The sequence below is a fragment of the Gossypium raimondii genome, chromosome 8, assembly GCF_025698545.1.
Source record: "Gossypium raimondii isolate GPD5lz chromosome 8, ASM2569854v1, whole genome shotgun sequence".
Lineage (NCBI taxonomy): Eukaryota > Viridiplantae > Streptophyta > Magnoliopsida > Malvales > Malvaceae > Gossypium > Gossypium raimondii.
The window spans coordinates 24233760-24247676 of NC_068572.1; positions in this window are offsets into that span (position 1 = coordinate 24233760).

The following is a 13917-nucleotide window of genomic DNA, read 5'->3' on the forward strand; positions in this document are numbered from 1 at the left end:
TGAACGATGGGTTCTTCCAAATTCGCATTATCAAGATCAATCAAAATAGATAAATCACTTTCAAATAAAGTGAACAATTAAACACTTCACGATTGAAATACTTTGCAAAACCAATTCTTCAAAAGATGTTTATTTCCAACCGAATAGGGCAGAAAGATTTTAAAGTTCTCATGAGTCATACCTTGTTCACCTCGAAGAATGGAAAAACAAGGATCATTTTTACCTTTGTCGATCATCACAAATCTTCTCTCCTTGGACTTGTATGCAATCGAAGCTCCTTGGTGGAATTAACCTTGTCGAAATGAAATACGTACTTCAGGTATAACCACAGAAATAGACTAAGGATTGAATTGAAATCAAATTTATCATACCTCGTTTCCTTATTGAACAACCAAGCATCAAAGCAATAGAAATTGTTCGCACACAATTGGTCATGCTTGAATTTCCCAACAAATGTACTAAAACAGATTCTGGGTTTAAAAATTTGATTTTGATTATTAACGCCAAAGAGTAGCAAAGAGTTCATTAAACCAAACTTGTCAACGCAAAAATTTGTTTTGGGAAAGCTCGTCTCACCACCATTTGAGATTAAAACACTAATCAATGAAGGAAAATCAACCACTTTTTGGCATGGAGCTTTTACAAAGATGAAGTCGACATTATGTTTATCCACATTCAAGGAAGATAATGGAAATTCAAGTGCTAGGTGTTCCTTACCTATCTTACCTTCGGGCTCATGTGGTTCAATTTCAACTTCATCCTTACCTTTTTCGGTCAGGCAAAAACGTCGCTCGTCGGGAAGATATTGAAGTTGATATTCGTCATAGAGATTTGTGGAAACCTGAAAAGAAGGAACAGAACAAAAACAAACATCTTGGGGGTTAGTTAAAATTTTCCTCTCTTTTTCTTGTTCTCGCTCACCATTTTCCTTTTCTCTCATTTCTTTTTCAACATCTTTTTCCTTTTCAATTTTTTTCTCAATATCAATATCAATATCAATCTCAATCTCAAATTCTTTTTTCTTTTTCTCACTCTCATTTTCTTTTTTTCTTCTCTCAATTTCATTCAAGATTCGTTCATTTTCTTGCATCAACATCACTTGTCTTTCTTTTCTTCTATTTTCTTTTTGTCTTCTTCTTCCATTACAAGAAGATGATAACTTATAAGAATCATAACGACAAGCTTCACGTTCAAAAGAAATGGCAGATTCATCGTGCAAGTCACGAACATCTCTTTGTGAATAACCCTCCGTGGGAAAATATCTCGATGCATAAGAAACTCGTTCATCTCTTCTCGAATAATCATGGAATGTGTGCTTTCGAAATGATCTTGTCTCTGTCTCTTGATTCGGTGAATTTGGCTTTCGTCGGAATCTTTCCTCCACTCGATCCAATCTATCATGCAACTTATCAAATTTTGATTTCACCATTCTACGCATCTCTTGCATCAAATATTGGAAGTCTATTTCGGAAAATTCTTCTCGAGACATTTTTATTTGCTAAAAGGAATAAGTGTTTAAAATAAAAAGTAAATACCTCACCACAAAGCCTCGCAAGTCACTCAGAAAGAAAATTTTCACTCCACTCGTGTTTACGCTCGCTTTTGGCTTTTCTTCTCTCGAATGAACTCACACCAATCACTCTTGCCTTTTTCCACTCGATTTTTCGCCTCTCGAAGTTCTTCGCAAACTAAGTCGACGAATCAATACCGTTTGGCGTCGGCTTACAAAATTGATTTGGCTTGGTAGGTAATGATGTCGGAAATGGTAGGCTATCAAACAAAATAGAATTGGTTAAGTGTGGCTATATAGATATGGTCCTTCGGGCAACAAGCAATGCTTTTACAAACCCAAAATGAATTTCAATCACTCTTTTTTTTTTCAATTTTGATTTTTTTTCTTCTTTTTTTTCTTCAATAATAAATACAAAAAGTACAAATAAATTGAATACAAACTTTTTTTTTGAATTTTTTTTTCAAAATTTTTTTTCGAATTTTTTTATATATATTTTTACAATACCGTAATACCGATAACGTCGATCTTACTCTGATTCAGCTAGCTCTGATACCAAATGATACGACCCCGGCCTCGTTGATGAATCCGAGTCGTTGTTGTGCCCGATCGTGAATTGGAGTAATTTGAAAGCTTTACAAAATAGGCTAGAAGAAAAGGAATTATTTAGGCTCAATAAAGTTTTGTTGGTTTAGGAAATGAAACATAAATCAATGGATGAAGTTTGGGCTAAGTATTCAAAAGTCGAACTAACACAATAGGAGTGTGTTAACCCGTAACTTAGGAGAATGCTTAGGTTGGTAGGGTGTTGATGGAAGGTTTGTTAAGTGGATAGAAACTTGACCCGCTATCAAAAATGATAGGAACCTCGATTGAATCGAACGCCACACTTTTGGGATTAAAGTGATAAGTTCGGATAGAAAGACGGGTTGACGCCACAAGGGTTACTTGATAAGTCAGACGAGTCTTTGGAGAACAATGAGAGTTGAAAACAAACTCACAAAGTAAACAAATTTCATATAAAGTTTAAAAGTATATTGTCTAACCTTTTACATGTTTACAAGCCAACTATTTATACTAAAACTAGGACATGAATAGCCAATTCTGGCCATTAATAAGTAACATGAATCAGCCCATGAACTGATTTTAATGATATATGTTCATTCATTGAATGACATTTAAGTCACATTCGTCCCCCCCTTGCCATCCATAGATGCATCCTTAGTCATGAAGCAAATGTTTGTTCATCATGGGTAATAAATTTGACTTCTAGAATCTGCCCATTCATCCCTTCAATTTGGATGGTGCTTTTAAGGCTCCTTTGTTTCCCACGAAAAAGGCTCCTAGGTGAGCTCAAACGGCAGACTTAAATGCGGTTTTAATTTGTGCTCATGCATTCTCTTAATTGAGACGGCACATTAATGGCTCTATTGAAGGGACCGAAATAGCACATGGAGAAGAGGGATTTTAATGCCGTCCCATGCATAGGGAGAAGAATGCAGCAACCAATTTAATGTCGTCCAAGCATGCATCAAAATTCAAGAGCCATTGATCTTCACGAAAAGGCTCATAGGAAATAGGAATCAGCAGCTCTTAATGAGTCCTTTGCTATGCACGAAAATGGATGTATAGAAACACAATGCATGCTTCCTTTAATGCCGTTCATGCATGCTTCTAAAGGAGAAGTCAGCAGCTCTTTAAATGCTTCCCTTTGCTATTAAGTCTATTGTAGACACATTAAATTCGGTAGCTAGCATTAAACCTGCACAATAATTTGTTCTTTAAATTCGTCCCCATATCCATGCACCTGCACACATTTAAATCAGCCATTAACTCAAGTTTAAGGCAAAACAAAATTGGGTCAACAAGGCATATTAAATTCGGCTGTTTAGGAAAAATGCAGCAGCCAACTTCCCTTTAAATGTCGTTCCATGCATGGGAACATCTCTTTAAATGCATGTTTCCTTTGCCATTTAGCCGAATTCAATGACCTGCAGACACAAAATAAATTCGATCAAATAATTCATGCACATTACAATTAATTTCGGCAGCCCTATTTGAACATAATTAATCTCATGCTTGAACCAAGACATATTAATTAGCCATATTAATTCGGCTGGACATGAATTAAGTTAACAATTAGACATATTTAAAATGTCCAGATTTCTTAATTAAATACTTAGTAATTATTTAAGCTAAAATAACTAACTTAACTAATTAATTTATTCCAGCAAATTAAATTAAATGAGCTAGTGAGCTAATAACGAGCTCAATGAGTTGAATTGAGCTCGAATGAGCTGAACCAAAAATGTTTCCAGGGCGGGGTCGTATAACTAATAGGAAATACATTGCTAGATTAATTCACACAATTAAAGCCGAATTGCTTAGTCCTTAAGTGATGTGAGCTCACTTGTGAACTAAGTGGATTTCGAACAAGAGGCCATCAAGATGCCTAGTGGCTCGATAATGCGAGCTCGCTCTAAGCAATTTAAGGAGGCTATCTCAGCCCTAGTGGACCGATTATGGAAAAGTGACAGCAAAGAGCTCAAGGAAGAGCTTAAAAGTTATTATTTTTGGGCGGCTGAATTTTATTCAGCTGACTAATTTGGTTGCTGGAATTTTTAGTATTTAATTTAAGCATTTAAATAAACATTACTACAGCTCATTAGTTTGTCCTAAATTAATACAAGTGTTTAATATGCTTTGTCTTAGCTGAATTTAATGTGTCCAGATTTAATTAAGTGATAGGGGGTTACGCGCTGACCAAGATCGAGTTGTCAAGTCACGGGAAAGTCCAACGAGAGCTATAAACACTTGGGCTGAAACGGAAACAAAAACAGAAAATTAAACTTAAACGACCAAAAAAACCAAATTGAAATAGAATTATACTTGGGCGACAAGAAAAGGATGAATAAAGAATGTTTCTTGATGCCAAAGAATGCTACAAAATAGATCCTTGAAGCTTGAAATGGCTGGAAACACAACAAGAATAATTAAACCAAGTTAATCAACAATTCGACACAAACAAAAATAATTAAAAAAGAACAAACAGCAAAAAAGATGGATAAAGTCCTAAGAAGCCTTGAAATCAAGAAAGAATTCACAACTCCCTTCAAATGGCTCTAATCTTCCCTCTAATGTAAAAACAAGGCAAGAAGAAGGTTGAAGATGACTCCCACAATAAAAAATATTGTTAAAACTACTTCTAAAGAAAACTCAAGAGAGAATTCTTGGAGAAACTCAAAGAGAGTTTTCACTCCACAAAAAAAACCTGAATTCAATATATCATGTATAAGGGTGGCCGGCCAAGACATATATATAGGCCTCCTAACTACTTTCCTATCCCTACTAGGAAAACTAAAAAAAACCCTAATTGTTGCCTTTCAAGGGAATTTCGTCCAAGGCCTTTAAATGGGCCTCTTGGACTGAATTCTTACAAAGAAATTTATTCATAAAGTCTAAAAATTAAAACTAAGTATTTAAAGAATTAAAATTTTACAACTTGGGCCACTTTGACAATTTGGCCTGATTTTCAACTAAGTCTAATTTAAACTTCTTGGTTGGGCTTACAACATCTTATTGGGTCGTACTTCAAGAACTTGGGCTTGTAATCCGTTCTCTCCGAAATTGGTTTGTTGATGCTCGTAACTGAGATCCAATACACCTTAGCTACAAGATTCAGTTTCTTGGACCAAGATTTCCAAGATTTGAAATCTTGATTTTCTTGATTCTTGAAATCGCTCAAAACAACAAAATTGAACCAAGATTCGGTTTCTTGATTTTCCTAAAAACAAGAAAGTGAATCTTGATTTTCTTTTTCCTTTGTATAGCCATCCAAGGCCTTGCTAATGAAGTCTTGAACGGTTCCATTTAGTTTCATATGCATTTGCCTAGCCTTTAACCTCGTTATTGGACCTTGCGGTAATTTGAGCCCATCATGTTCTTGAGCTTGAGTTGGGTCTTTGTGACTCGTATCATTAAGCTTGTCTTAAATTAAAATATGTTTTAATTATGTCCAGCCGAATTTAATGTGTCTTGTTCAGTTATCATTTAATTTGTCACATTGTTAGTATGTCCAGATATTGTTTAAATTTTAGTTCAGCTGAATTGGGTTAATTTAACTAAGTTCATTTGTTTCTTTTAGGTGCAGCCGAATTTGAAGATACATTGACTAGGTTCATGCTTGTAGATTCATGTATGGGAAGATGCATGTGCAGCTGGTACAATTCATGAACATTGATTAATTTTGGTACTCTCCAAGGCAACCATTCGGTCAAGAATCAGCAGGCTTCAATTCTCCAAAGGCTTGGCCGATCCTCTTCTCCAAGCAGCATAATTATTTTCACATCAGCTATTCACACCAAGACCATTCGGTTTAGCCATGTTCACACCATGGGGCCTTTTAAAACCGTCCATTCACACTTAAAATGGCTGTTCAAGTTACCATTTAATGCTGGTGATTTTTCAGCAAGAGTTACTTAAGGAATGACCCCATTTAAGCCCATTAGTCGAATGTAGCTGCTGCTATGAACTTCCAAATTCATTTGCTTAGATTGGAAGCTATTCCTTGGTCTCCATTCAGCCAAATCTTGATACAGCCCATTCATGAATTAGAGCTGGAATTTAGTACAATGTTTGCTTAGTTATTAAGCATTGAATTTGTCCATTCGGCTACTAGCCATTAGGCTATAAATAGTTGTTAGTTTTCTTGTAAAAGGACTTTTCGCAATCTTTGAATGAAATTATATTTCTTTGGTGAGTTAATTCACTCTCTTAATTCTTCAAAGCTCAAATTGACTTATCTTCACTAGTGGCATCAATCTGACTTTGTTTGAACTTATCACCATTTGGTGTGGCGTTCATCAACATATCGAAGGTTCCTATTTTACTAAATAGAGGATCTCGATTCTATACCAATTATCTTTCTTTTCCTTGAAATGATTTAAGCCCGGGTCCTTATTTGCTAATAAGGGTTCGACCTTGTTTCATTGAATATCCCATCTTTCTTAACCATACTTCAATTGTTACCATCCTTCATAAACCTAACGAACACCTTTGTTTCACCAAGACATTTAACCCTTGAAATTCAAAGACTTGAAACTCCTTAAACCGACATTACCTAATTTCGATCGAGAATTATTACGACTCGTCACCACTTTAGAAATGAGCTCGTATCATTAAGTTTGTCTATTCGGCTATCATATGTAAACTATAAATAGTTTGTTTCTCTTTGTAAATAGGTTAGACATTTTTTATTATTAAAAACTTGATTGTGAGGTTGCCTTCTCTCTTCATTCGTTTGAGTCTCGTTCTGACTTATCTAGCTAGCTAGTGGCGTCAACCCGACTCTTTGAACTTATCACCTTCTCGGTGTGGCGTTCAACGATCTTTTATACCTTTGGTTCTTACCTCTATATAGGTAATGGGTCAAGGTCCATCTTCGACTTTCCATTAATCCACCTTAAGCAACATAAGTCCCGGGGTAATACTTTACCTGGTATTGAATTGTTCTTAAGCTTGAGTTCAATTTCCATTTCCATTTTAACTATCAATTTATAATTTTTATTTCTTGTTAAACCAAACCTAGCTATATTAACTTAGCCTATCTTTTGAACCCAAGCCTATCTTTTGAATGCAAATTATCGGCTTTCGTTTATACATCTCCATATCTTTATCTTCTTACAACATCGAACAAAAAACTTCTCGTCGACGATCGGGCAACCAAGTGAATTAACTCAATCAACCAAGCTGGATCATGTCATTTGGTATCAGAGCTTGAAAACAAGGAGTATTGAAGATCGAAGAATCTGAATTAGGTTCGTGAATTGAAAAAAAATCAAAAGTTAAAAAAAGGTTGTATTTGTTTTCATTTGTATTCAGTATATTGTATTTGAAAAGTATAAAAAATATATATGAAGTAAAAAAAAGAGTTCGAATATAAAAAAAAGAATTGAATATTTTGTTTCTTATTCTTACGAGTATCGATCACGAGAGTTTTATGTCACTTCCATTCTACTACTCAAACGCCACACTTATACCCTGATTTTTATTTTGTTTTAGCCTACCCTACACCATTACAATATTTCTTTTGTTACCCATTTTGAAACCGACCCTCAAGTAGCAAATTAAGTCTACCGAGACGAATTACGAATTTGTGAGACGAGGTCAAGCGAAAAAATGCAAGACTGAATTACATCAAAGAAAAAGCCAAAATTGAGTATTAAACACGAGTGCGAGTGAACTTTATTATTTTCTTTCCAAGTGAACTGTGAGTAATTGCAAGTGAGGCATTTGTGAAAGGATTATACATAATATTTGTTGTGAGGCATGGAATCAATGGTCGATTGTACTAACAAGTTACTTGTCGTGAAGCGAAGTCTAAATATTCAAAGTTCGAAAAACGAGCAGCAAAGAGAGAACATCTTTCATTCCCGATGTCAAGTGCAAGGGAAAGTCTGTAGCTTGATTATTGATGGTGGAAGTGTACCAATGTGGCTAGTTCCCTCATGGTAGATCGACTTGGCCTCTCAACCACTAAGCATCCGAGTCCATATAAGCTCCAATGGCTCAATGACGGTGGTGAGATCAAGGTAACTAAACAAGTTTGTATTACCTTTTCAATTGGCAAGTACGAAGATGAAGTGCTTTGCGATGTTGTTCCTATGCATGTAAGTCATTTACTAAAATCACGACCGTGGTAGTATGACCAAAGAGTTATCCATGACGGATATACAAATTGGTACACATTCAAATATTTGGGAAAGAACTTCACACTAGTTCCATTGACCTCGAAGCAAGTTTTTGAAGATCAAGTAAGGCTGAAATCCTCTGTAACCCAAATGAAAGAAAAAGAAAATATTGAAAAAGAAAAAAATGAAAAAGAAAAAGAAAAGAAAAGTGAAATAAAAAAAATTCAAAAATAGAAAAAGAAAGTGAAAAGAATTTTAGAAAAGAAAAAGAAAAAGAAAATACAAAAAAATCTGATTGCGAAAGAAGGTGATATACGGAGGGCAATTTTGTCGAGACAACTCGTTCTCATACTTATGTACAAGGAAAATTGTTTGAACACTAGCGAATTATCCAGAACCTAATGTGACCACGCCCCAAGCCCCATCAAGTCCTCGTCTTGATTCCCTCGAGCTTCCAAAGGGACCAATGACCCGAGCTAGGTCCAAGCGATTTCATGAAGTCGTTTCAGCTTTGTTGTTCAAATTTTGGAAGGAGAATCAGCTCGTTGAAGATGGGGAAGCTCGATCCAACTCCTTGAAGAAACCATGCACCTTAGCGCAAGCTAATTTCAGCTCAATTCCAGCTCCCTTAGCTCAATTCGACTTAATCACTCACTTGAGCTCAATTCCACCTATTTGAGCTCAATTTAGCTTCTTTCCACTCGTTAATTTTATTATTTGAATAATTTGAGTGATGTTATATTTTAATTATTTTTACTACAGACTCATAACCGAATTTTCTAGCTCAATTCACTCATCAAGAATTTTGACTATCATTGAGCTAGCCGAATTTATTATTAATTATATTTTATTTATGTCTTTATTTTAATTTGTTAAATATGTCTTGATATTATTTAATTTAAGCTGAATGTACCTTGAATCTAATTTGTTTATATCTTTTGTAGGTACATCCACATGTGGGAACACAATTAATGAGGATTCATGAACATTTCTGGTTCAATGTATGTTCTGGTACATGCATGACTACCTACAACGAATGGTTGCCTTAAAGATGATGCATGAATGATTCAATACAATGAATGGAAGAGTGCATGAATATCCACCTACATGCATCGGTTCTTGACCATTGAATTTCCTATGCACCTATTCGCCAAAAGACATCTTTTGAAGTGTCCATTCACACCTTGGCGAATCTAGACAAAGCTATTGACATCCCATGCATTCATCAGCCCTCAAGTACATTTCCTTACTCATGAAGTTGGCCATTGAACATCCATACAATTAATTTGGACATCACTTTTAATGGATACATTTCTAGTTTAGTTTTACACATTTAAAGTCAATTACTTAGTCTTTAAGCTTGTTTAGTATGACTATTCGGCTATCATCTGAACTCTATAAATAGTTCATTTCTCTTTGTAAAAAGGTTAGACATTTCTGATTATTAAACTTATTGTGAGGTTATCTCCAATCCAATTTCGTTTGAGTCTCGTCTGACTTATCTAGCTCGCTAGTGGCGTCAACCCGACTTCTTGAACTTATCACCACCCTGGTGTGGCATTCATCCACCTTTTCATACCTTTGGTTCCTACCTCTCTATAGGTAACGGGTCAAGGTCCATCTTCGACTTCCATTAAACCCACCTTAAGCAATATAAGTCCCGGGCAATACTTTACATAGTATTGAATCGTTCTTCGTTTGAGTTCAATTTCCATTCCATTTTATCTATCTACTTAAACTTTATTTTCTTTGTTAAACCGAACCATCCATTCTCCAAACCAAGCCATTTTTTTGAACCCTTTTAATTACTTCCGCTTAAAACAACTTCATAAAGTTATCTCCGCTCGACATCAACCAATACTTCTCGTCGACGATCGGGCAACTTAAGTGAACTCGACTCCATCAACCGAGCCGGATCACATCATTTGGTATCAGAGCTTGAAAACGAGGAGTACCAAAGATCGAAGAATTCAAATTAGGTTCGTGAATTGAAAAAAAAAGTTCGAAAAAAAAATTTGAAAGAAAAAAAACTTGAAAGAAAAAAAATTGTATACGGTTTAGGTGCGGACGAAAAGAACGTGAAAGATCCGTAAAAAAAAATTTATATCCCCCTTAATGAAATTTCACGCTACTGAAAAAAAAATTTCGATATATAAAAAAAAGTGTTTCGAGTTTGTAAGTTTGGCATTCTCTTCTATTCATCTTCTAAGCCACACTTAGCCTTGATTTTATTTTGTTTAGCCTACCCTACACCCACATCATTCCTTTGTAACCTATTTTGAAACCGACCCTCAAGCAGCAAATTAAGTCTATCGAGACGAATTACGAAATTGAGAGAAGAGGTCGAGTGGCAAAAGGCAAGAGTGAAATACATCAAAAGAAAAAGCCAAAATTGAGTCTAAACACGAAAAGCAGTGAAAATCATTATTTCTTTGTGAGAGATTGGTGAGGATTTTGAATTGGTGAGTTCATTTACTATTTATTCTATCTCTCGATTTTCTAACATTTTCTTGAATCATGTCTCAAGAAGAATTCTCTACCGATGAATTTCAATACTTGGTGAACGAGATGGGCCGAATATTGGAGGAAAAACTAAGCCCATTAAAAAGACGTTTGGACCGAGTGGAGGAAAAAGCCCGACGGAAGCAAACTCCACCGAGTCGAGAAATAGAGTTAAGTTCATCACGACGACATTATTCGAGAAGAGACACATATCAAGACTCCTATTCAACAAGGCTTTCGAGACCGCGAGAAGAAAACTTTGAGTCAAAAATCACTCGAGATGAGCGAGAAAGGACGAGTTATTCCTCGTATGCTTCAAAGAAGTCCTTCCTAAAGGATTGTTCTCGAAGAAATGGACGAGAAGCTTATGAAAATATTTTCTCTTTCTTTGAGCCAAATGATTATCTCTTTGATTCTTTCGTGACATCCGCACATTGTAGTGAAAAAGAAAAAGAAATCAAAATAGTGAGAGAAAAAGAAAATGAAGAAAAGAAAATTGAAAAAGAAATTGAGATTGAGAAAAAAATTGAAAAAGAAAAAGATGTTGAAGAAGAAACAAGAGAAAATGAAGATAGTGAGCGAGAACAAGAAAAGGAGAATGAAATTTTAACTAATCCCCATGATGTTTGTTTTTGTCCTGTTCCTTCTTTTCAGGTTCCAACAAATCTCTGTGACGAATATCAACTTCAATATCTTCCTAACGAGCGACGTTTTTGCATGACCGAAAAAGGTAAGGATGAAGTTGAAATCAAACCACACGAGCTTGAAGGTAAGCGAGGTAAAGAATTTTTAAAAACCGAGTCATGGCCATCAAGTTTGAAAGTTGTTGAAAATGACTTTGTTTTAAAAACATTCTCTTATTTTCATTCGATTAATTGCTATTCTTTGAATGTGGTTGATGTTATTGATTTAACGACAAACTAAAGATTTGGTTTTGCATGATGTCGGGTTTTCTCGAAAAGTGATTCAATTTTTCAAATATGATAATTTTGTGCATCCATTATTGTCATGTGACAAATCCATGAATTTGTGCAAGTTTGATTTGATGAATATAAAGAGATTTGAATGTTTGTTTCTATGGACACGAAAACCCTTTTGGTTTGACATGTTTGATTTACTAAAACACTTTGGCGTAAGTAATCAAACTCGTGTGTTCAAACCTGGAATTTATTATTTTAGGTTTATATGTGCGGAACTCATGCATCCTAAATTTTATGCGACAAATTTATGTCTGCTTGATGCTTGGCCTCTGAAATTTAAAGACTCTGTTTATAATTTAAAATTGTTCTTTGATCATTTTATGTGGCTATACATGAAATTCATTTTTCATTTCGAAAAGGTAAGATCAACTCATGTTTTTGAACCTGGAATTGTTACATATGTTCAATATGTGAATAGTGTTTCAGCCTGTTCCTTTGACTTCAACGTCTATGGAGACATTACCCTCTTTCAACATTATGAACCCAACACTTTGAAAAGTGCAAGTTGCCTTTGTGTTTACCCTTCGTTTGAGTTTCTCAAGGATTGTGTAATGAGCTTGACTTCAATACCTTCTCAAGGAGGACAGTTCACTTTGATTGAAAAGGTAAAATTGATTCTCAATTTTCCACTCCTAAAGGTGAATCGGTATGAATTACGATGTTATCGACCATCTTTTCTTAAGTCGAATGTAACTAAAATTTTGAAGACACCTTAATTCTTTGAAAATCGCTTGAATCTGTTGTGGTTAATTATTTGATTTTGCTTGCGATGATAAATCCATTTTGAGTAATGATAAGATGATTTTCTCTTTGGAAAATGTGATGAATTCATTGTTGAGAACATAACCAAGCGGCAATTGCGAAGTGCCAAACATGCGAAATCATGAATCATATGAAACTTTTCATTTGTGTGTTTGTGATGAAGATTTAAATTTCTTGTTCCATTACTCGCATTCCATTTACTTGAACAATGACTTGTGGAAGCAAATTGAAAAGTTCGAATGCTTAAAACATATTTGTCTTTGTCTCGACCATTTGATGAGTTATGGATATGGAAGGAGTTTTGTCCATATGATTGTAAGAATGATGTTTTAAATTTGCCTTTTTACATGACTCATACTTGTCTTGTTATGACCATGCATGATCCACATAGTTGTTCTAATCATTTCTTGATGATTAATGGTTGTCTATTTTCATTGATTCATTTGCCATCTCTAATGCCGAATATTGTGAGTTCTTTTGCAAAGGCTTATGAACGACTAATTGTTCCATTCATTCAAGGAGAGTTGCATAAGACGGATTATTTTCTAGAGAACAAATAGCTCGACTTGAGGACAAGTCATTTTGAAGAAGGGGGGATGATGTGACCACGCCCCAAGCCCCATCAAGTCCTCGTCTTGATTCCCTCGAGCTTCCAAAGGGACCAATGACCTGAGCTAGGTCCAAGCGATTTCATGAAGTCGTTTCAGCTTTGTTGTTCAAATTTTGGAAGGAGAATCAGCTCGTTGAAGATGGGGAAGCTCGATCCAACTCCTTGAAGAAACCATGTACCTTAGCGCAAGCTAATTTCAGCTCAATTCCAGCTCCCTTAGCTCAATTCGACTTCAATCACTCACTTGAGCTCAATTCCACCTATTTGAGCTCAATTTAGCTTCTTTCCACTCGTTAATTTTATTATTTGAATAATTTGAGTGATGTTATATTTTAATTATTTTACTACGACTCATAACCGAATTTTCTAGCTCAATTCACTCATCAAGAATTTTGACTATCATTGAGCTAGCAATTTATTATTAATTATATTTTATTTATGTCTTTATTTTAATTTGTTAAATATGTCTTGATATTATTTAATTTAAGCTGAATGTACCTTGAATCTAATTTGTTTATATCTTTTGTAGGTACATCCACATGTGGGAACACAATTAATGAGGATTCATGAACATTTACGGTTCAATGTATGTTCGGTACATGCATGACTACCTACAACGAATGGTTGCCTTAAAGATGATGCATGAATGATTCAATACAATGAATGGAAGAGTGCATGAATATCCACCTACATGCATCGGTTCTTGACCATTGAATTTCCTATGCACCTATTCGGCCAAAAGACATCTTTTGAAGTGTCCATTCACACCTTGGCCGAATCTAGACAAAGCTATTGACATCCCATGCATTCATCAGCCCTCAAGTACATTTCCTTACTCATGAAGTTGGCCATTGAACATCCATA